The sequence below is a fragment of the Chelonia mydas genome, chromosome 4 (assembly GCF_015237465.2).
Source record: "Chelonia mydas isolate rCheMyd1 chromosome 4, rCheMyd1.pri.v2, whole genome shotgun sequence".
Classification (NCBI taxonomy): domain Eukaryota; kingdom Metazoa; phylum Chordata; order Testudines; family Cheloniidae; genus Chelonia; species Chelonia mydas.
Genome location: NC_057852.1, coordinates 68,129,487 through 68,153,017, shown reverse-complemented (window position 1 = coordinate 68,153,017; position 23,531 = coordinate 68,129,487). Strand labels below are relative to the sequence as shown.

General features: G+C 40.4%; 1 long non-coding RNA gene across 1 annotated transcript; it reads right to left on the bottom strand.

Annotated features, from left to right (window-relative positions):
- Positions 1 to 925: 925 nt before the first annotated feature.
- Positions 926 to 12,993, bottom strand: LOC122465695. The gene is made up of 5 exons (XR_006290706.1): positions 12,943 to 12,993; positions 6,873 to 7,499; positions 4,841 to 4,973; positions 3,929 to 3,989; positions 926 to 1,559 (listed from the first exon to the last, which is right to left on the bottom strand). It is a non-coding gene; the product is annotated as an uncharacterized LOC122465695 (long non-coding RNA).
- Between the last annotated feature and the right edge of the window lie 10,538 nt (positions 12,994 to 23,531).

Genomic DNA, 23,531 nt, shown 5'->3' with positions numbered 1-23,531 from the left:
TAAAATGAAAACAGATTCTCTTCTAGTCAGTTGACTGAGATTAGTCACTTGGGTTTTAAGAAAAACAATAAAGATCATGAGTTGGCAACACTACAACTTGTTAAATCCAAAAGAGATGATATTTACTGAACCACTAATAAAACACTTTAGATAATGTTCCAAACATGTATTAACAGCACAGACAACATGCTAATGCTTATTTGAGACCATTGTTACGGACAGCTAGAAAAAAGTGACAATTTAATAGTTGAAGTAGTTGTGTTTGCCTTGGGAGACGCTTCTAGTAAAATGAAAGCAGCTCTGTATTTTGGGATTTTTTTTCTTTTAATATTAATTCTTGCTTTCCCTTCTATGAGATGGGTTATTTCCAATTTTACTAGCAAAACTACTTGCATGGGAGCACTAGCTTTCTGCCACTTCTTCTGTTTCTCTGCTCAGTGAAAATATTCCCCACTACAATTTATATAGGAACCTCAAGTAGATAATGTCACAAGATGTGGCACAGGAACCTGTTAGTACTAGCTTCCTCTATGCTAGTCTGCTAATCTGAGCCTTTCAAAATCCAAAGGCTCTGGAACCTCCTTTCCATTTATACCCAGAATGCTATTGCAGCATGCCAGTACATGCTCTTGAGCAAGCCTTGAACTCAGTTCTCCCCCATTGCTTTAGCCTAAGCACTGGGCTCAAGGGTGGAGAGACAGAATTCTGAATATTTTTCTATTTGCTGATCAGACCTGGCAATCAATTATTCCCCCAGCTCTATCTATAAGTTGTATCTCTTGTACTGTATTTTTATGTATTACTTTGCATAATACTGCAAATATTCTGACAACTCCAAAATAAATAAAATCTGGATCCATATCCTAGAAATAAGGTGTCAAAACTTTCAGGCTTTTCCAGTCCTTAAAGTATAAAATTGCTAGAGAAGTCAGAATTTTGTTTGTGATACCTGCTGTGTGTATTTAAACTAGGAGATTACTTATCTTACTGTTCTGCAGTGGGATGTTCATCCCACACTAGCCCAGAAAGGGTTAATGTGTCTCAGAAAACATTAAGTAACCTGATAAGCCTAAGTCTCCCTCAGGTGTGGCCTGATAGGCAAGCACCCCACCTGAGAAGGAACAGGTGGGGCTTGTGTAAGGTCAGGAGGTGAGGGCGGAAGGAGGCTGCAGTCACTCTCTGGGCTTAGAGAGGAAAAGGAGAAAACCCAGGGGGAGAGTAGAAGCCCTGGGATCCTAGCCCTGAAAGAAAGAGTTTACTCAGAGGGCTAGTGGAGAAAGAAGACTAATAGAGGTGGAATAGGAAGCAGCCTAGGGAAAACAGCAGCAGGGTTTAAGGATGGAGCAGACCTTGGCTACTGATTGCAGAGACTCTGGGCTAGAACCCAGAGTAGAGGATTGGTGAAGGTTCTGCCAATTCAAGGCTATGCCACTGGTGGAGGGCTGCCAGGAATGATATCCAGTCATCCCATGCGGTGAAACTTGGATAACCTTAATTGTGGCTTAGTCATCTGGCCAGGTCATTAAGAGGGATTACCCACATCACAATAAGGGAGTAACCTGAGGAGAGAGAGAGAGAGAGAGAGAGAGAGACAGACAGACAGACACACATGTCACATGATGGGGGGGAGCAACCAAAGGAGGCTGAGAAAACCCCATCACAGAACCATACAGAATTTTTGAAGCCTCAACTTGATTGGTTGAGAGCTAATCCAAAGATTAGTTGAGATGCCCCAGGGATGAATAATAAACCCCATGACATGTTCTACCAGATGGATCATCCTATATGGATGAAATGAACCATCAAAAAATTTATGCATGTGACGCTCTACATTGAAAATCTCCATTACATATTAGTGCCATTCTATTGTTTCAAAAATAACAGAAAACAAACAATACACAGAGCTTTTGTGCACTGTAGTTATCATACTCTAAGACTGCCTGAGTGTGCTGGTCTTGTCTGAGTGCCACAGAACAGAATTCAAAAGAGCTTCCTCTTGCAACTTTAAAAAACCCAACAAAACAGCATTTTAAGTATTATCAATACTTAAAAAGGAAACATGAAATCTTATACGCGGGTTGAGGAAGGTCAATGCAAAAGGAACAGCATTTCAAGTATCTTGTTAAGATCATGTTTCAGAGTAGCAGCTGTGTTAGTCTGTATTCGCAAAAAGAAAAGGAGTACTTACAGATACAGAGAACATGAAAAGGTGGAGTAAGAGGCTAATTAAGATGAGCTATTATCAGCAGGAGGAAAAAGCCCTTTTGTAGTGATAATCAAGATGGCCCATTTAGACAGTTGATAAGAAGGTGTGAGCCACTCCCAGTCCTGGGTCATTACACATATTGAATCTATTTCCCCATGTTAAGTATCCTCACACCTTCTTATCAACTGTCTAAATGGGCCATCTTGATTATCACTAAAGCTTTTTTTCTCCTGCTGATAATAGCTCATCTTAATTAGCCTCTTACTCCACCTTTTCATGTTCTCTGTATATATATAATCTTCTTACTATATGTTCCATTCTATGCATCCGATGAAGTGGGCTGTAGCCCACGAAAGCTGATGCTCAAATAAATTTGTTAGTCTTTAAGGTGCCACAAGTACTCCTATTTTTTTCTTTAGTACTCTTAGGCTTATGTCTGACACTGTCCCCTTCACTGAGGGATCTTTAAAACCTTCTCCCCTTTTTACTCCTCACAAAAACCAGATTATGCTGCCCCTCCTTTCCTCCCAGCCAGGCTTATCAAATGTGTTTCCTTCTGCAGAAGAAGAGCAGTGCCACTCTGTTGACCAGAGAGAGATAAAAGGCTTGCTTCTTGTCCCTACTGGTTCATGGTAGCCAGTTCCCTAATTCACATAACTTTCTGTTTTACTGGCCCCTCCACTGCTGGACAGGCCTCCTTTTCAAGTCTGAGTTTCACAGATCTGTCTTTAGTTGAGTTCTCACCATTTTCAGTTTTCTTCATGTGTCCTCCCAAAGGTGGCTTACACTTAAATGTTGAGTTAAAAGGTAGTATTGAAAATGTTGGTTAATTAAGGGCTTGTCTACATGGCACAAAGCAGCTTATTAGCGGGGTTTGAATTCTAAACCACACCAGTGTGTTGTGCATGAAGTGGCCTGTGCACTAAAAATTCCCTAGTGTACCTTAATGTATTCCTATTTCAAACAGCACTAGGGAACTTAAGTGTGTGCCAGCAGGGTCTACACAGGGCAATTAGTGCACAATACATTGGTGTGCTTTAGAATTCTTGTGCACATCGCTGTACCATGTTGACAAACCCTTATTTTTGTTCACAGATGATGGCGTAAAGCCTGTTTAAACTCCCTGAAATATGCCACAATATGGTGAGTCATTTTTTCGTGCATTTTTCTATAAATTCTAGACAGATTATTTTAAGTCTGTGGAAAGCAGTTATCAATTTTGCACATCCTTCCGAAGGGGGAGTGCTGACTAAGGATTTCCTCCTGAGTTATGTCTTTCCAACTGGGTTGAGAAGAAATGAAGGCCGTCAATGAGAATGGAAAGGACTAAAAATATTCTATAAACTCTAGCCAAATCTTTGAAATATTCAAATTTAAAGGCAAACAGATGCCATGGTGACAGGCTCGGTAAGAATCTGTCTAGAGTAGAACAGAAACATATCAGGCTTATATATTATTTGTGAAAGATAGGGGAACAGGGAGTGGAACAGGGAGTGGCTCTTCCAATGGGAAAAAAACTGCACAGGAGTGGGTACTGGGAGAAAGAGAGAAAAAATCTGAGTTTACCTTCAGTTTTCCCCAAACTGATTTATTGGGAGGAAAGGAGTATTTGAACCTTTATAGAATGGACTATGGTTCAGTCACCAGAATCAGTGATCCACTAAAAACAGCACCATCCATACTTACACCCTATGCCTCTCCACTGGTTCCAAAGTCCCCTACCTGTCTGGAGGTGCAGTGCCAGGGAAGCCATATTGTCCCCCAGTACGGCCTTCAAAGGCGCCTACACAAGAAAATGTTAATACATATTCACAGTTTCACCAACCTCGCCAGGGGAGTGGTAGAGGATGACTAGTGTCCCCTAGCCCAAGCTATCTTCTGCTCTTTTTACCCTATGACTGTCTGCCCATAGAGGGTAGAGAGGAGACACTACTTTGAAGACTCTTTTCCCCATCCAGACAAGGGGAAATCTGCACACTCAGGGTTTGCTCCATACATGGCACTTGGAGGGAGTGATTCTCCAAGAAAGGAACTTATACAAATTACTACCTCCAATAGACAGCCCCCTTCCAAGCAATTCCCTTACTATATGCCAAGCCTACCAGAATAGTTGTGTTTGCCTTTAGTTAAAGAGTAATTATACTCAACCACCAATTTTTGCTTTTCACTTTATGTATTTAAGTTGATTTTTAAAGAGAAACACTGTCTTGAAAGCGTGTAATACACAGTGTTAGAATGACCAGCTTCCTAGTGCTGCCTGTTTTCTCGTAGCATCGGACCAGTGTTTATCAATTACATTTATTTAAATGGACATTAGGAACCTTTGCAAAAAGTTTTATGAAACTTATATAAAGGGCTTGATCTTGAAAATCCTCCAGACACAGAATACCCATTGTAATCTTATGGTTAAGGATAAAAAATGGGAACTCAAGAGATGTCTTGGTCACAGACTTCCTGTATGACTGAGGTAAGTCACTTTCTCTGCACCTGTGTGTTCTGTCTGTAAAATGAGACTATTTCCATCCATCTGAGGTTTTAGAATAAAATCCTCAGTGTATGTGAGGTGTTCTGGTACTACAGGGACAAGAACTATAGGAAAAACCTTATGCAAAAATAAAAAGGAATTGTACATACTCTTCCACACATGGAGGTTTGTAGGATTGGCTCCAACCTGATAGTTTGCATATACTCCTAGTGTCACAGGTTCAGGGCAACTGCACTTGTATTCCCCTTCTGTGGTTCCTTCAGCTCCCAACTGTTGCCTCTCCTGGGTGGAGACCTGCATGTCACATCCTTCTGACCAGGGATTTTAAGGCTACCCAGCTCCCAGCCTTTTGCTGGGGATATCCCCAGCAAGCCAGACTGCCTAAAAGGGCCAAAACCGGCACTTTGCTTTCTCTGAGGGCTATGATTAGTGTTGCCCACCATTATAAGTTACCATTCAGCTCTTAAGGAAGCACATTTATTCTTAAGGTAAAAGCCTTAAAACAATAAAATAAAACCTACATGCATGCTAAAAAGCTTAAAGGTAATCTCCAACTCCAACCTAAGGCTCTGGTTGTTTTCAGTCCTTCAAACCTACAACTGGGTTTTCCCCATGGTTACAAGTTCATCCGGTCTTAGATCCAGAACGGGAACAATGGCTGGGCACATTTAAAAAAAAAAAAAAAAAAGCTAAACTACAGCTCAGGCCTTTGATCTTGGTCTTCCATAACAAGTAAACAGACAATGACCCTCTTATCATGACATAGCTTCAAAACGCTGCATTTTGCACAACTGCAGTTGGGGAAATTTGCATCAACTCCTCCTTGAAGGTCCCCCAGGAAATCCACTTAACACTTATTGACCCAAAAGTCCCTACTCATATGGCACATTTTCAATATAGTTTTTGAACTCCCAGGTCTCACAACTGTCACATCTCCCTATTAGAAAGGTTACACACAATCCCAACTAACAATACATAAATGTAATACGGTAAGATCAGTTGAGGCTATTGCATGAAATTGTCATATCTGTCAGTTCAGAAAAAAAATTGTGCTATACTTTTTATTCCTTTTTCTGAATTTTGGTTGAGAAAGTATATTAATATATGTATTTTTCACTGGAAAATGTCCAAGGACTTTACAGTAAGATCAAGTTGTGGTGACAAGGGGAAATGCAGAAGGAAATCTGGCTTTAATTAAGACTCAGGATATCCTCAGTAGACAGTATTTGTTTTTACTAATGGAAAATTTGGAGCATAGAAAAGTAAAGGGCAAAATATTGAGCTTGGCTGCTTAAATAAATGGCCTGATTAGTAGAGAGGTGCTGAAGTACTCACTGCTCATCTGAACTTCAGTAGGAGCGCAATACCTCAGGGCAGGGGAAATCAGGCCACTTATTTAGATGCCTAACCATGGATATTAGTGCCTAATTTTAGGCCCTGGTGTTGGAGAATTTTGGACTAAGTGATGACCCAAAGCATCACAGAGTGAGTCAGTGGCAAAGCTGAGACAAGAACTCAGGGCTCACTCTCAGCCCTGTGCTCTAACCAGTATAAAAATTATCTTGTTTATACCATTGCTCTGCATTAAAGGATTTTAGAATATATCTGCAGAAAATATTGGATTCTTTATGTCAGTGACCATAAACCCTTACATAGTCCAGTCATAAGGAACTGAATTGTCTTAACAAATCTTAATATGTTTTATAGGGTAGATTAGTATTTTCTGTTGTAAACAGACCGCTTCTGTTCCCAGACAGAAGGATGGCATCCCCTGCCGGCTGGTTCACTGGGATGCTGGAGAGTCAGCTCATTAGGGAGCCAAGTGACCAGATGGTGAGAGAGACCAGACCTTTCTAGTAGATTTCCATTCTTCATTGTTACACTCCACCTACAGTAGAAGTTGGTCCACACCAACAGTTTTCTGCTTTGCTTTCCAAGTGTAACTGATCTGTCCAGTACCATTATTCTCAAGGGTACAAATGAATTAGGACAGCTAAAAATTACAAAGTGACATCCCAGTGATTGTCCTTGGCATTGTTGGATCTGGTATCCTCATGTACTCAGCCACTTTTTCAACTTCCTCTTTACAACTGTATCTTTGGTGTATTTATGAAAGCCTCCCCCTATTTCTTCTTAATGATAGTTGTATGGAACGTTTCATCCAACAAGCTAAGTACTCACCTGCTTCCCTTCAAAGCTAACAGTAAGGCCTGCTGTAGGTCCGAGGGCTGGGATAGCTTCAGTGTATCCAGACAAAATGGTTCTCTTTTCAAGGTGTTCCACGTGTCACCATTGCACAAGACAAAAAAGGCATCAAGAAAAAAAATAAAAAGACAATGAATAGTTTAGAATGTCACACTTGTAACGCTGTCTACCCTTGACAGCTCAGTGTTTAACAGCTCTACTACAATTTGGAATAACGCTCAGCAATATCTTGCCCTTTTTGGGCCCCTTTAATTTCTTCTCTTGTCTAATGCAGCTATTAAGCCTCACAGCCTATGTTATTATAATATCCATTTTAATTATGGGTAACTAAGGACCACAGAGGTTAGAAGTCTTGGTTCTGTCAGTAACGTGATTTAAGAGTTGAATCCAGCTGTCCTGACTCCCAGTCTTCTGCTTTAGCCCCTACCTCACATTCCAGAGCATAGTTTCACTGAATAAGAAGCTGATAGATAAAGTTATCTGAGTGCTTTGGTGAAAGAATAGCAAAAATTCTTTCCTCTCTTTTCTCTGAGTGAAGATTCACTAGCTTCTAAAGTTGAAGTTTAGGTTTAAGTTGTCAGCTTTTTGATTTTGAAGATGACCCTGGAGAAGAAAAAAAAGGAAAAGACAGACACCTTAATTGCATGTGTCTTCCAATTGTGTTTGCACATTTCTAGATTTAACATTAGTGGGGATTACTTAGCCTAGTACTTATTCTGCATATACAGGTGGTTAGTGTAAATCAAAGATAGTTACTCAAGAAAAATTAAAAGAAAATGTAAAATTGCTCTTTAATGTAGTTAAAAGAAAGAGCTTCTCATCCAGCAGGTTATGTACAACATACCCCAACAATACCTGAAATCATGAAGACCACTGTGGACCATGTGCAGCTCTCTCATGTCTCTGGCCAGGGAATGACAATATGTCTGGACCTCATCCACCATTCCTAACAGGCACATTATCACTGATCCAAAAAGCCGCATTCCCAATATTGATCTGCTATGCAGACTTTGGAACACACTGAACCATATCAGAACAAACCAGGGAAGATGCGGTTATCGTGATGCATGAGTATCAAAGACTCCTTCATGTGACTGTAGTGAGAACATCAAAACCATCGAACACATCATAACATAGTACCCCGACTGTGTATTCAGAGGTGAAATGGGTGATATCCACAACACTGAGGCCACCTTGAAATGGCTTACGGACCTACAAGCATCTATAGAATGTTGCTCGGTAGATGCCATATGCACTGAGAGAGATTTTTAAAAACCCACATTTGTTCAGCTGATTCTACTCACAACACTTGTATTCACTTCTTTCTGAAAGAGGCAGTCAAGTGAAATAGAGCTTTCCGGTGTCTAACAAAACAGAGGAATCATATTCAAAAGCCTTAGGACAAAAAAAACATAATGAGCCCCCTGAGTTAAACAAAAGGAATTTTTACATGCTGATGCATGAGTTCCAAGGAAAGCATAAAGGACAAAAAAACAAAGCTCTGGAAGATTTTATTGAAATATGAAATTGATGAGGATGCTTTGTAACTACTATTGCAGCATAGCAAGAACACCACACAGTTCTTTATCTGCACTCGCTGCAAATATAAACTAAAATAAATGTTTAAACTTGAAGCATGGTATTTTTAATACAATACTAGTAATAAAATGTATCATTTTTCTGCCGGTGTGTGTGTCGTTTTTTTGAGATTTCAGAGTTAGAGACAGCTTTAGTTCACAAACATGCTTTGAATAGATTTAGATATTGCTTCTTCACAATAAATATTATCTTCTCCAGCCTAAGTGCTTGAACCGGGGGCATGCAAAGAATCCTAATGCACCAAACAAGAGAAATTAGACTGAGGTAGCACCTATGGTCTGAAATGGATTCATTCTTCTTTGGTTTGCACACAGGCAGGTTCTTATCAATGTAGGATTGTACATATTTACTCTTTTAAACAAAACAAAAGTATAAAATCCCCGCTGAATCAGTGTTAAGAATAAGGCTCGGATTTTTTTTTAATTGTTTATTTAAATATTAATTAATACCTCAATGGGATAAGTCTTCCTTCCAAACTAAACACACCTCACTATTTGTAACGTCTGATAATTAAGTGTCAGAAGGTGGAAACTACCATTTGCTTAGATGAAACCATGATTGATACTGAGGGCTCTGATGATTAATGTTTTATAAGGGGAATTCTCCCTTTATAAATATAGCATATCTGTTAAACCAAATATATCCACATTTCAGGGGAAATAAATGTATATGGTGCTGAACTATATGCTCCTTTAAGTATATTTTTCCGTAAACAAACTTCATTTTCATAGAATAGGATATGGCTAATATCTTTACAGTGTAACAATTATTGACTTGTTTTGGCCAAAATTTTCAAACCGATCTTGCTAAAATGTGGACTTAGAAATCCATATGTATGCACTTCAGTACAAGGAGTCTAGTGTTCAGCATTGCTGAGCACCCACAAATCCCCTCCTTACAACGAAAGACAACAGCAAGAACTGAAATCTGTCAGGGAACCAATTGTTAATTTGCTATAAGGTTTGGAACACACAGTTCTAAATAACATGGTGTCCAAATACCTGTAAACCAAACATGATATCAAGAATGTTGTTGATGCTGCTGACAAGTTGTACTGATATTTATTTGGATGTACCAATTTGTTTGCACAAACATGAGCAGAAGTTTGATCATTGGCAAGTCATCTAAGATAGTCATAACTAAATCACCCAAGGTAGTGTGGCCCAATAGATAGCTCATTGGACTAGGAGTTGAGAGACATGGGTTCTATTTCAGATTTTGCTGCTTAGAGACCTTCAGAATGTTCCTTTCCCTCTCTGAGCTTCATTTTCCCCATCTGCAAAGGGATAATGATCCTGACCTTCTTTGCAAAGTTCTGAGATCTGCTGATGCAAAGTGCTATACAAGAGCTAGGTATCATCTGTAAAATGAATATTAAAACAAAAAACCTTACGTCCCTCAGAAGAGTGTTGAGAGGCTGAGTTTTGCACCATATGCCTTAAAGAAGGATTTGCAGACATGACATATCAGGAAATTGAATAAGAATTATTTAAAGACATGTACATTTTGTTTTCTGGGCTTCTTCCACCATTAGAAACATTAGCTTTATTCCAAGAATAGTTATATTTTCTCCCTCATCTTCCTCTTAATTTCCAAAGTCCTATGCTATGTTTCTGACAGAGTTTGTTGCTGTGGAAATCATTGTACTGTCAGAAATTGATCATTGTTTGGGATTTCCCTACAGAATTAAACAGGGATTAGTAGATTCAAATAGAGTGGTAACACTTTAAAACTGCTGCATCTGCATGGAACTAAATACAAAGACAACCGCAGATAAATGAATCCCAGAGATTAACATGAGAGCTTTTAAAAGCTGTGTTCTTAATTGAAAAAACCATATTGGAGCTAAAACTCAAGGGTTGATATTGTCTCATTGAAGTCACTGGGAGTTTTGTTATTGACTGCATTTTAAAACAAACGTTCATCTTTATAAAAGGAAATTCAAACCAGAGCTTGTGAGCTGGTGTGATGGGATTTTCTGGCTCCTGGCACACTAGCAGACATGGGCCTACTCCACTTTTAGATAGATGGCAGCATAGCATTGAATTAGGTCCTTTGGTACTTGAATGCCCACATGAAGGGCCAAGCACATGTAAAGAAGTATATGAATAAGTAGTAAGAGAAATGGGTAGGTAACAGTGGCCACAGAAAGTCAGAAACACTTTGAAAAAGGTAAGTTTGCTGTTACTGTAAGGAAAAAGCAGACCTGGAAGTGAATGCAAGGGGAGCGGTCAAGTGGTTATATCACCTCAGGTCATGTGATCCACTCAGAAAATACTGGGGTTGAGTCAGTTCTGCCAGAAAGCAGGAGCTTCCACATTCAACAAAAATGGGGGAAACCTTGGAATGTTTGGAGTTCATTTTCCATAATGCCCTACAGTTCAGATGTTTATCCCAACCTACAGAGGAGTGATCACCAACCTGTCAATCGCGATCAACCAGTCGATCCTGGAGACTCTCCCAGTCGATCGCGATCTCCAGTGATGCAGCAGGGCTACCACTAAGGCAGGCTCCCTGCCTGCCTCCATCCCATACTGCTCCCGGAAGCAGCCAGCACCCCCCTGCAGGTCTGGGGGGGCAGGGGTCTCCGCATGCTGCTCCTGCCTGCAAACACTGCCCCCACAGCTCCCATTGGCTGGGAACGGAGAACTGTGGTTAATGGAAACTGTGGGGGTGGTGCCTGGGGGGGGGGATGGACACAGCATGCAGAGCCATGTGCTCCCCCAGGGGCTGAAGGGGCTCATTGACCCCTTCCGGGAGCAGTGTGGGCCCAGAGCCGCCTAAGGTAAGTGCCACCCCCTTCAATGGGCAGCATTAAGACCAGGAGTAGCATGAGTAGAGCAGGCCCAGCTATGCTGAACCAGCATTTCTCTTCCACTACCCAACCTGCAGCCTCCCAGAGCCAGCCCCCCATGCCCTCTCCTGCACTCCATACCCCCTCCTGGAGCCAGCACCCTGTACCAGCCCTGACCCCCCCCACCCTAGAGCCAGCACCCCATACCCCCTCCTACACCCCAACACTCTGCCTCAGCCTGGAACACCCCCCTCACCTAACCCCCTGCCCCAGGCTCCGCCTGGAGCCCACACCCCCTCCCAAACCCCAATGCCTTGCCCCAGCCTGGTGAAACTAAGTGGGTGGGGGAGAAGAGCAAACAACGTCAGGGGAGGGTGCAGTGAATGGAGTGGGGCTTGGTGGAAGGGGTAGGGTAGATCCCAGGTTGCCCTTAAATTCAAAAAGTGATTTTGAGCATAAAAAGGTTGGAGACCACTGCTATAGAGGTTCAAAGCAACCACCATGCCCCTCTGTCCCCACCTAATCCAATCCCACTGTCCTTGACAAGCTACTGCAAATACCCTTCCACCAACAACCTCCAGCACTGGTAGCTGGCACATCTCCACTGGAAAGGCTCAGTGTTATAAAAGCATGTTCTGAGGCAAGGTGGCAGGACCTCAGCAACTCTGAATGCATTCCACTTAATCTGAACACATCCCTCCCAGACTAAACAGGGTGAAGATAGGCACAAGTAGTAGTCAGTATGCTACCAGAAGTCAGATCCCCTAGATAGAGCATTATAAGTGAAGACTGTGTTACTGGTCATGTTTTCAATTATTTCCTTTGTCTCTAACAAGCACAAATTGATATTAAAGTGCATTAACAATTTCTTAAATGTCCAAAACAAATTTATCAGGGTTTTGAATATACATTATGTATGACTATCAAATAATTTTATCCTCCATCAGTTCAAATCTCTCAAACAAATCTGCTAGGCATGGCCCAAAAGATATTTTGTTCCCTAAATTCAGTGCTAATGTCTTTCTTAAACTTTTTCTATGTGTCAGTCCATTAATCACTGGAACATTTCTGCTTGAGTGAAGATACACAGAATAATCCCTCAATATCAAACACTGCTAATAAATATGGCTAGAAAGAGGCAAACATGTTTTGTGCAATTTCAAACCCTGGTACATTTTTAGTTTGAAAGTTTGAGTTAAACTGAAATATTGATTGACACTTAGGCAAGGGAGAGAATAAAAAATGAAGCAGGTGGAATGAAAAAACAAAGTCTGTACATAAAGCAGAGGAGAAAGGAAGAATGTGTAAGCAGAGTCTAAAGGAGCTCTCCCCTGAGAGCTAGTGAGGAGCTGGGGAGGGTAAAAGGCTTCAGGACCAGACTGTGTACACATGATCACACCCACTCTGCCTAGGTAAAAGCAGATAGAACTGTGGTGGTAAAGTGACCAATTGTGGCTGACACTGGGTTACAAATCACTTTAGTATTGAATGAAGTGGTAATGAAATGTTATCTGTATAGTATGAGTAAAGGGCAGTAGAACTGTGCTAGCCTATCCTGACTGAAGTGGCCCAAGCACATGCTGCTTCCTATAATCATTGCTGCTGCTCTTCCCTGGGCCACTTCTCACATAGTCCCTTCCACTTCACCCTTACCTCAGAGTTGAAGATCTCAACTCCACTCCTTCCTCACCCTTCTGGTCCCAGCCAGCAACTGAGGTGCTCAGGCCCTGCAGCTCCTTTTAACTAGGACTGCTGCACTCTGATTGGCTGCTTCCCTGTAGCCTCTCTAGGCTGGCTTAGAAGACCCACCTTCACTGCTCTTTTTCTGGAGCGGGGTGTGGTAAGACCACGAGGCCTCCAGCAGGGGACCTCAAAGGGCCTAGTACACCCATCGCAATGCTATATATAGTTTACAGCCAGACCATTTGTGCCAGCCTAACTTTTGGAGATAGGGATAGAACAACAATGACAGGTTTCTCTTTAACTAGAAAAGCATTTATTTAAATATAAAATCACCTTGGGGGAAGAATTGGGTTTAAAATTCCTTGAAAATAAGGTTGACTAACTTCAACTAGTCTAGCAAAGCTAAAAAACTGTAGACTCAGATTCTATGATGTTCACTCATCCCTACTGATAATTGTCCAGTCCCTTCCTACTATCTTCATAGACTAAAAAAAGAAAATAAACTAAGAGGAATTGTAGAAGTTTAAGACACATGGACAAACTTTGTTCTTGGTCAGCTTGGTGTAAATCTGGAATGACCCCAAGAGACTTTCTAGTAATTAATCTGTCAATCATCCAATCTGCTTGTCTAGCTAGGAATGTACAATGTGTTCATCACTGTCCTCTCTGAGTGCCTAAGAATTATATCTACGTAACCAGGGACTGAATTTGATTCAAAGTCCATTAATATTGAACACATTTCAACAGGACTATTTTTAAACTTAATTATTCTAATTTCTATAAGGTATATGCACATTTAGTCTGTGTCCTTCCACTACTAGTGTCAAGGTTCCTCCCCCACTCTGAATTCTAGAGTACAGATGTGGGGACCTGCATGAAAACCTACTAAGCTTATCTTTACCAGCTTAGGTCAAAACTTCCCCAAGGTACAAAATATTCCACCCTTTGTCCTTGGATTGGCCACTACCACCACCAAACAAATACTGGTTACTGGGGAAGAGCTGTTTGGACACGTCTTTCCCCCCCAAATACTTCCCAAAACCTTGCACCCCACTTCCTGGACAAGGTTTGGTAAAAAGCCTCACCAATTTGCCTAGGTGACTACAGACCCAGACCCTTGGATCTTAAGAACAATGAACAATCCTCCCAACACTTGCACCCCCCCCACCCCGTTCCTGGGAAATGTTGGATAAAAAGCCTCACCAATTTGCATAGGTGACCACAGACCCATACCCTTGGATCTGAGAACAATGAAAAAGCATTCAGTTTTCTTACAAGAAGACTTTTAATAGAAATAGGAGTAAATAGAAGTAAAGAAATCCCCTCTGTAAAATCAGGATGGTAGATATCTTACAGGGTAATTAGATTCAAAACATAGAGAATCCCTCTAGGCAAAACCTTAAGTTACAAAAAAGATACACAGACAGAAATAGTTATTCTATTCAGCACAATTCTTTTCTCAGCCATTTAAAGAAATCATAATCTAACGCATACCTAGCTAGATTACTTACTAAAAGTTCTAAGACTCCATTCCTGTTCTATCCCCGACAAAAGCAGCATATAGACAGACCCTTTGTTTCTCTCCCTCCTCCCAGCTTTTGAAAGTATCTTGTCTCCTCATTGGTCATTTTGGTCAGGTGCCAGCGAGGTTACCTGTAGCTTCTTAACCCTTTACAGGTGAGAGGAGTTTTCCTCTGGCCAGGAGGGATTTTAAAGGGGTTTACCCTTCCCTTTATATTTATGACAACTAGCTTGTAGCACACACACTGACTCTTATCATCGCTGCCTTTATAATTTTCTTTTTTAGTGGACCTATCCAAAGCCTGTTGAAGTCAATAGATTGACATCAGTGGTTTAAGTCAGGCCTTTTCTCCTTCCTTGCCACTTTCAGATAGCTTTGTTTCAGTTTAACAAGCTACAACAGCATCTATATTTCGCATGGGGGCATTTTTAAAAAATCATTTAAAAAAGTTGAGCTGTGGACCTAGGGAGATGAAGAAAGGGAATAGAGAAGGGAAGAGAGAGATGGCGAAGGAAAAAAGGGCAGCCTGAATGACTGAGTATGTGAAAAAAACAAACATTGTCCCTTCAGAATTAAGATGGAAAAGAGCACATACCAAACAGTAATGCCAGAGGCTACTGGCTGCAAAACTTTTACAAAACTGATAAGCATTATAATGTGAGAAGAATTCAAATTTATAACCCATTGTTTTCCATTTGCCCATGTTATATAGTTGCTTAAAAATTGAATTGGCTTGTGGGTATTTAGAAGGTTTTATGAGGATTGCTTATCTTTTAGACATTAAGCTACTGACTTGTATGCATATTGGGGGGGGGGGGGGAAGGAGGAGGAAATCAGACAAACCTTTCCAAGTAATTAGTTATGCATAAGATAAGGATAAGTTGTTTTCTACAGCTGCACACTGAACCTCTTTTTTGATTTGGGATTCAAATTAACTCATAAATATTGAAATTATAAGCTTAAGGAAATGGTGTTTTTTGATGCATGGCCTATTTTAAAGAATTAGTTCAATGACGAAATTGCAGCAATAGTGTTGCCATTCTACTAGGCAGGAATGCTGTTATCCTAATAGTATCTTGACCATATTAATAAAAAAAAGCCCATATTATGGCTATCATGCTACTGTATGGTATTGCCTTAAGCCTATTACTGTATATTTCAGAAAAGCTCATTGTTATAAATATTTTCCTATGTGTTGTCTATTGTGTTGCAGTTGTAAATCATCTAACATCAGTCATCTTGGAATATTTCCCAGATCTGTAACCTGAGATACATGGTAATGGTTTTGAATGTGTTAGCCCTGTTATACCACTGGATGTGAAATAAATTCTGTACTTGAGTCCTACTTCTTGGAGGTCAGAACCTTTGCTCTCCTCTTTGTGTGCTTCGAGACCTCTGTTCTTCATGACAATGAATGTTTCTCTTTCTACTGACTAGATTATGCCCCTCCCCCCGCATAATTATGTCTTTCGGGTGAAACTGACTCCCCGGAGTAATCAAGCATTCTGTGCAGAATTTTGCTGAGATTGGTGTGGGTGTGCAGAATCCAACTAACACAGAGACCTTTTGCACCCTCTGTGTAGAAATTCTAGTTTACTGAATTTGTGTAAGTATGGATCCAGCAATAGAGTTGAATGGAGGTTGACAATTCGGTTTCATGGCAATGTAAAAGGTTTTGAAATTTGGTTTCACAGAATCATAGAAATGTAGAACTGAAAGGGACCTTGAGAGGTCATCTTAATCCAGCCCTTTGTGCGGAAGCAGGACCAAGTATACTTGGACCATACCTGAAAGGTGTTTCTTCAACCTGTTCTTAAAAATCTCCAGTGACAGGGATTCCACTACCTCCCTGGGCAGCCTATTCCATTGCTTAACTATCCTTATAGTTAGAAAGTTTTTCATAATATCTTATCTAAATTTCTCTTGCTGCAGATTAAGTCTATTACTTCTTGTCCTACCTTCAGTGGACATGGAGAACAATTGATCACATTGTCTTTACAGCAGCTCTTAACATGTTTAAAGACTTATCAGATTGCCCCTAGCCTTGGGTTCTCAAGGCTAAATATGCCCAGTTTTTTTAACCTTTACTCAGTGGCGTAGCTAGATGGAGCGAACAGGGGCAGCGGACATAAAAAAAGGTGCCACCCGCTTGTACTCACCGGGTGGCGCTCCGGGCCCTCAGCGGCACTGAAGGCCCCCTCTACCAAAATGGCGGGGGGGGGGGAGGGATAGCTCAGTGGTTTGAGCATTGGCCTGCTAAACCCAGGGTTGTGAGTTCAATCCTTGAGGGGGCCATTTAGAGATCGGGGCAAAAATTGGGGATTGGTCCTGCTTTGAGCAGGGGGTTGGACTAGATGACCTCCTGAGGTCCCTTCCAACCCTGATATTCTATGATTCTATGAAAACGCAGCTGAGGACCCGGAGCAAGTGAAGGCCCCTGCTGCCGAGGAGCCAGAGCACTGCCAGGTGAGTAAAAATTTTAAAAGGCACCTATAAATTAAAAAGGCGCCACTTGTTCTCAGAGACACCCCACCCTCCCCCCCTACCCCGGCTACACTACTGCCTTTACTCATAGGTCAGGTTTTCTAAACCTTTGATCATTTTTGTTGCTCTCCTCTGGACTCTTTCCAATTTGTCCACATCTTTCTAGAGGTGTGGCTCCCAAAACAGGCCACAGTACTCCAGTGGTGGCCTCACTAGTGGTCTTCCATATGGCAATGATCTTCCATATGGCACTTTTGTTAATACACCCCAGAATGATATTAGCCTTTTTCACAACTGCATCACATTTTTGTGTCATGTTCAATTCGTGATCCATTAGAACCCCCAGATCCTTTCAGCAGTACTATCACCTAGGCATTTTGTAGTTGTGCATTTGATTTTTAACTTTCTATGTGAAGTACTTTGCACTTGTCTTTACTGAATTTCATCTTGCTGAATTCAGATCAATTCTCCAATTTATCAAGATCATTTTAATTTCTAATCCTAAATGCTTGCAACCCCTCCCAGCTTGGCGTCATGCACGCATTTTATAATCACACTCTGCAATCCAGTATCCAAGTCATTCATGAAAATATTGAATAGTACCTGACTCAGGAAAGACAAAAGATAGTATATAGGAAACCCAGAGGACCCCCTACAGGACTTTAAACTCCATGTTCCAATGAAGTGACGCATTGGGTCTTGCATGTATACTCTGTATCAGAGTGAATTTCACTCGTACAGCCAAATTAACTTTCAATTGCTGCTTATGTTATCATTGCCTTTTGTAAGATCCTTTGTTAAAATTTTGTAGAACCTGTAGCAGTGTAGCACAATGACCTATGACATGTACTAAATTTTATTATGTGTCAGACCACAGAAATGAGACAGCTATGCTCTGCCATGACCTCCTTTTATCAATTTTCTAATACTTTCATTTCAGGATAACTTCAGCTTTCTGACACTGTGAATGAATGGATTCTGAGGGATGAATCTTTCTGACATGGTCCTGCTATTTGATTTCATATCAAGCTGCCTCATTGTAGCTTTTTTTTTTTTTTTTAAATCTGCAGTATGCAAACTTAACTGCCAATGTTGCTTTCTAATGGGTACAGGCTTTCAGCCACTAAGGTTTAAAATCTTTTACCTCTGAGTGGATGAGTCAGGCTTGGTCTAAAATAGAAAATTAGATCAGGCCTTTGAAAAATCCACACCTCTGTGTGGCGTAGTTAAGCCAGCCTCTGTTCCTGTATAGAAAGCACTAAATCGACAGAAGAATTCTTCTTTCGACCAAGCTACTGCCTTTAGAGTAGGTGGATTACCTATGCAGAAGGTAGTGGCTACAATAAAGAGCCACAGCTGTGCTGCCGTAACATTTATACAGCTATGTAGTGTAGACAAGACCTCAGCCACATTTCACTCTTCTGAATTAATTCTGCACATTCTCTATTGTGTGCTGTTATCCTGCTGCAGTGAAGTTTGTTTATAGAGATGTACCACAAATCATAGCAGAGCAAATGAACATAGTTAACAGTAAAATATTATTGCTTAAGACCCTTCCATCATTTCCTCTTTCTTATCACTTTGTGCTGAATTGATTGATCTTTCTCCCTGCGTTAAAAATCAGCTCCTCGGTTAGCACTTTCTTTTATCACTATTGAATACTGTCAGCACCTGACTAATGTTATTACACCTGATGCAGAGGGTGAATAAATACAGTGTTTTATGATGGTCCCTGGAAAAATAACCCATAGTACATTCCAACTTGTACTAGTTAGATACTGATAGAATTGTAACTCACATAAAATTGATTCAATAGATTCTTTCCATCCTGAGAATATTAAACTCCAGCATCCTGTTAATATTGACCTGGTTTTAAAATTGCTTTAATGACTTATAAAGAAGTCATCAAGCTGGGAACAGTGTCTGAGCTGTTTTATGGAATCACAGAGTCACACGTATTATATAGATCATCTAGTGCAGGATTGTTCCCTGCAATATAGTTTCTATTGTGCATGTAGCCTAATAATTGATTAGGAACTTCCAAGACCAGTCTAAACTATAAACTAAAGGACCATGTGCCAACTCAGGTGGAGAACCAATAGGCATATTAGGGGTGCACCAGGCTTCCCTCTTCACAAGCAGCCATTTTTGGTGCCTGGCTCAGAGGTGGCTATATCATGCCTCCTCCCCACAACTTTTGGGGGTGGCAGTTGCCTCTCAGGATTCTAACAGGAGGTCATCCTTATGCTCATGGCATTGCAGGAACTTCATCTGTGCCTGGCTCCCATTCACAGATTGCTCCTTGCAACCTTCTGCTCACTATTTTATGTATCCCCTTGATGACTGGGTATAATTTGGCCCTAAAAAAGCCAGGTATTTATTTTAAGTGTTGATCAAAGCTTTTACTAACTGTTATTTGAAATAAATCTCTCACCAACACTTCAGTTTTAGGTACTTTGGATTTACACTGTTATAACTGATGTCAGAATTTGTCTCTTTACATGCAGTGATAGGCCTTCCTTTTGTGCTGGAAATGGCCCAACTTGATTATCATACACATTGTAAGGAGAGTGATCACTTTAGATAAGCTATTACCAGCAGGAGTGTGGGGAGGTATTTTTTCATGCTTTGTGTGTATAAAAAGATCTTCTACACTTTCCACAGTATGCATCCGATGAAGTGAGCTGTAGCTCATGAAAGCTTATGCTCAAATAAATTGGTTAGTCTCTAACATGCCACAAGTACTCCTTTTCTTTTTGCGAATACAGACTAACACGGCTGTTACTCTGAAACCAGGCCTTCCTTTGGTTAACGGGTGGCTTCACATTCTGACAGTAGCTCTTCTCTCCATGACACAAATAATTTTGGTGGACCTTGGTCTTGGTCTTTTTCAGGGACAGTCACAGAGTAGCCAGCTTTCCCCCAAATACTGCCTCAATTTTCCTCTCTCCTCAGGGGTGAATAAAATGTCCATACCACTGTGATCTTTCCCAATGATCCCTTTGTTTTAAAATTGAAAAGGCAATCTGAGGCATTGTATATCAAAGGCACCAACATCACAGAGAACTCAAGGTCGTTCCCATGAGGCGAGTCAGCACTGTTGTATTTTTCTTGGCGATTTTCCCATCCAGATATGAAATTGTCTTGACCCTAGACTGATCAAATACTGACCACACTCCAACCTGCCTCTGTAAGCATGTCTGATCACATCTCAGCCCAATGGGAAATGGATGCAATTTTTCGTGATAGTAGCTCTGATAAAAACCAGTTTGGCCTCAGGTATACCATTTCACTTTTAGCTTTGTTCATTTTCTCTGTAATAATTTGTGAATCAGCTCAATAAACATGCTTCAATTAGGCACAGAACAGGGAATGTGGAAAGATCAAGCAGAAGACAGAATGTAGCTGAAGATACTGTGCGCAACAGGAGTGATAGCTTTTGACTCTTGGTGGCTGGAAGCCTGCCCACATCAGAAAGCAATGTATTGTCAGTTTGATTTGCATATTGCAAATTAAAAATCACAAGCTAAAATGAACCAGCCAGATATGAAAACAACTAGCAGGAGTATACAGTCATACGTATGCAGATAATTTCACAAACACATATTAGTAATAGAAACCAGCCTTCGTACTGCATATTTCCTTAGTGCAGCCTCATAGCAAATACCTTCCCAGTTACAGGCTACGGTAAATGTACCCCTGCTGTGTAAGATTTCCCAGAGATTTAGGGAATAAGAGGAAATCTTAATTGTGCTCTTTACTGTGACAGATCATCTTTAATCTATCAATAATTCAGATTGGATAAAACTAAGAGAGGCAGGGAGTGAGCTGGATTCAGGCTGACACTTCCACCAGAACTGAAATTTTCAAACCATGAGGCTTAACAGAAAGAAAAGAGCGCTTGGAGTAAGGGACAGCTGCTGTGTGGTTACAACATCAAAAAAAATGGTATATGAAAAGGGAACAGGAAAATCACACAGGCAATATCTAGAACAGGAAAATAGGTTGTATTTAAAAACACAGTAGCTAACGTATTTTAACAAACATGTTTCTAAAACCGAGTATAGACAGGGTTTAGCATCTTAAAACTTGTGGACTGGTTATGATTACTGGTTAGGCTCCTGCCTAAAGACTCACAAGTTTTAGAGGCGCTAACGCTGGTCTACGCTAGTGTTTCAAAATATGTCATTAACATGTGTTATCTTACACATCTTTACACACAATTTATTTTCCTAGTCTAGACATGTCCAAGTTGTTTTTACAAAGGAGTGATTATAACCTATAATGGATTTGGGAAATATTCAATAGATGCTTCATGAGAAGTTATTAGAGAGAACATTTGTCTAAATACCTTTGTGGGGTATGCCTGGGATTGTAAGGAACAAACTAACACCTTTGAGATCTAAAGATTTATAGACTATAATCGGGACAAAGACAGGTGATTGGGAGAGGAAGGAAGAGAGAAGATACCTGTCTTGAAACTGAGGGCTGTCTTTCTGACAGGCAGAATGGCCAGCAGAACAGAGGATACAGGAACAAAATAGGAAAAAAAGATCACTTTCTGGAAAAGATACAGAACAGACTTATCTGAATTAGTTTATGCAGCATTTAAAACTAGATACCTTGTGCAGACATTGTATTTTGTTTAATCTGACCTTTTCTCTTTGTGTTCTGAATACATTTTGTTTTACTACAACTGCTGTGATATTAGACTGTTCCTAAGGCATTCAACACACACTGTCACAGGAAAGAGTAAAACCTGAATCCTTTTGGAAGGGATAGAACTGTCTAGGATCTACTCTACCCTACCCAGGATTCCCAGTCAAAAATGAATCTTCTGCCACAAGGCTTCCAGATCAATGAAAATGCCTAATGACCAAGGGGAAAAAACAGGGTCTTAAGGTTGCACCACTACAGCTGGAAGACATTTTTTGGATGAAACTTTCTCTGTGTGGTAATTCATGCAGATTAATTGACACAGACATTTCACAAATTTGGATTTTTTTTTTTTTGCCAAATTCTGTTTGTGGCAATGCATCCTCCCTGCCAAAACAAACAAACAAAAATCAAGAAGTCAAAACAGTTCATTTAGACATTTTCTGAACAAAAATGTTTCACTTTTTCCTGATTTTTTATATAAAACAATTCTACACCAGTAAAAAAGACCATCTGAAAGTTAACAACACATGTAACTCAATCCAAAATGAAGTTTTCCACCTTTTCAGTTTGCACAAAAATTTGAAACATTTCCATTTTAGTTTGACCCAAAATGATTTTTCCCTTTTTTTTTAAATTTGCCAGTGAACTGAAAAATCTGTTAGTCACACTGCTCTAGGCACTCCCCCTTCTTTAATGTGGAACCATCCAATTTCAGATTTAGCAGCTCAAACCTGGAGATAGGGCTACGCAAAGATTGCGCAGAGGCTTTCAGTTATGGGAATGCAAATACAGAGAAACTTGGGGTTGTGTTTAGCCAGCTTTCTTGTTTCCTGGAGTGACCTTTCTGTAAAGAAATAACTTCTACAAAATATAACACTGCAGACCTCCTAATACCTGATGTGGGCAAATCCAGTGGGGTAGGAAACGTTCAAAGTAAATTCTCCAAGAGGACATTTCCTGGGAAGTGGAGTACTTCATAATTAAATAGTTGTCATGGCAGGACTGGAAAGTGAACTCTGTTGTTTAGTATTAGATCATTGTAATTTGCTTTAGGATTTCTAACTCTACGAAGGACAGAGTTCTGGAAAGCACGTGAAGGCACGTCTATCTAATGTGACACTCCCACTTTCTCATAAAAGGTGAGAAGAGAGGTGATCTACAGAACATTAGCAGCCCCAGGGCAGACAGAGTATGAAATAGTACAGCAATTGTTTTGAAATGCAGGGTGGAAAGGGCTATGACATTACAAAAAGCTGTTAATTCTAAAATATCTGTGACTACTTTAATGTGAATGTGGGTGCTTTCAAGCTTGCACATCTGCATCATAAACTTCTGAAAATGGTTCATAACAGCAATAATCCCAGAGAGATTTACCATTACTGCAGTTCCTGCCTGCTTTATAAGAATGTTCTCTACTCTCATTCTAGCCTCAGGCCATCAGATAATAAACCGATAATTACCAGCACATTCCTCAGGAACTGTTGCTTTATTACTGAAGAGGGATATGGGTAAAGCAAGGGATTTTCAAGAATGTCCTCACATAAAGACAAGCAGAAGTGGATTGCTTTCCAACACAAATTTTGTGTTTGCAACTCCATTCATGCACAGTAAAGATCAAATAACCTAAGATTTAATAGGTAATTGTAAAGCAGTTTTGGGTGCTAATAGAAAACGGGCCAGGAATCAGCTTTTTAAATAAGTTAGCCATTACAAAGTGAATGTGGAGTACAGTGTATACCTGATAGATGGAGTGGTCCTATTATCAAACAAAAAGTTTTAGCTAATACATTTTAGCACAGGTTCTCTTCATTTGTTCCTTCAGATGCTCTTTTATTTGCTGTTGCCTCCAGTGGTCGCAAGATGCTTTTCATGAAAAGACAAGAAGATTGTACCT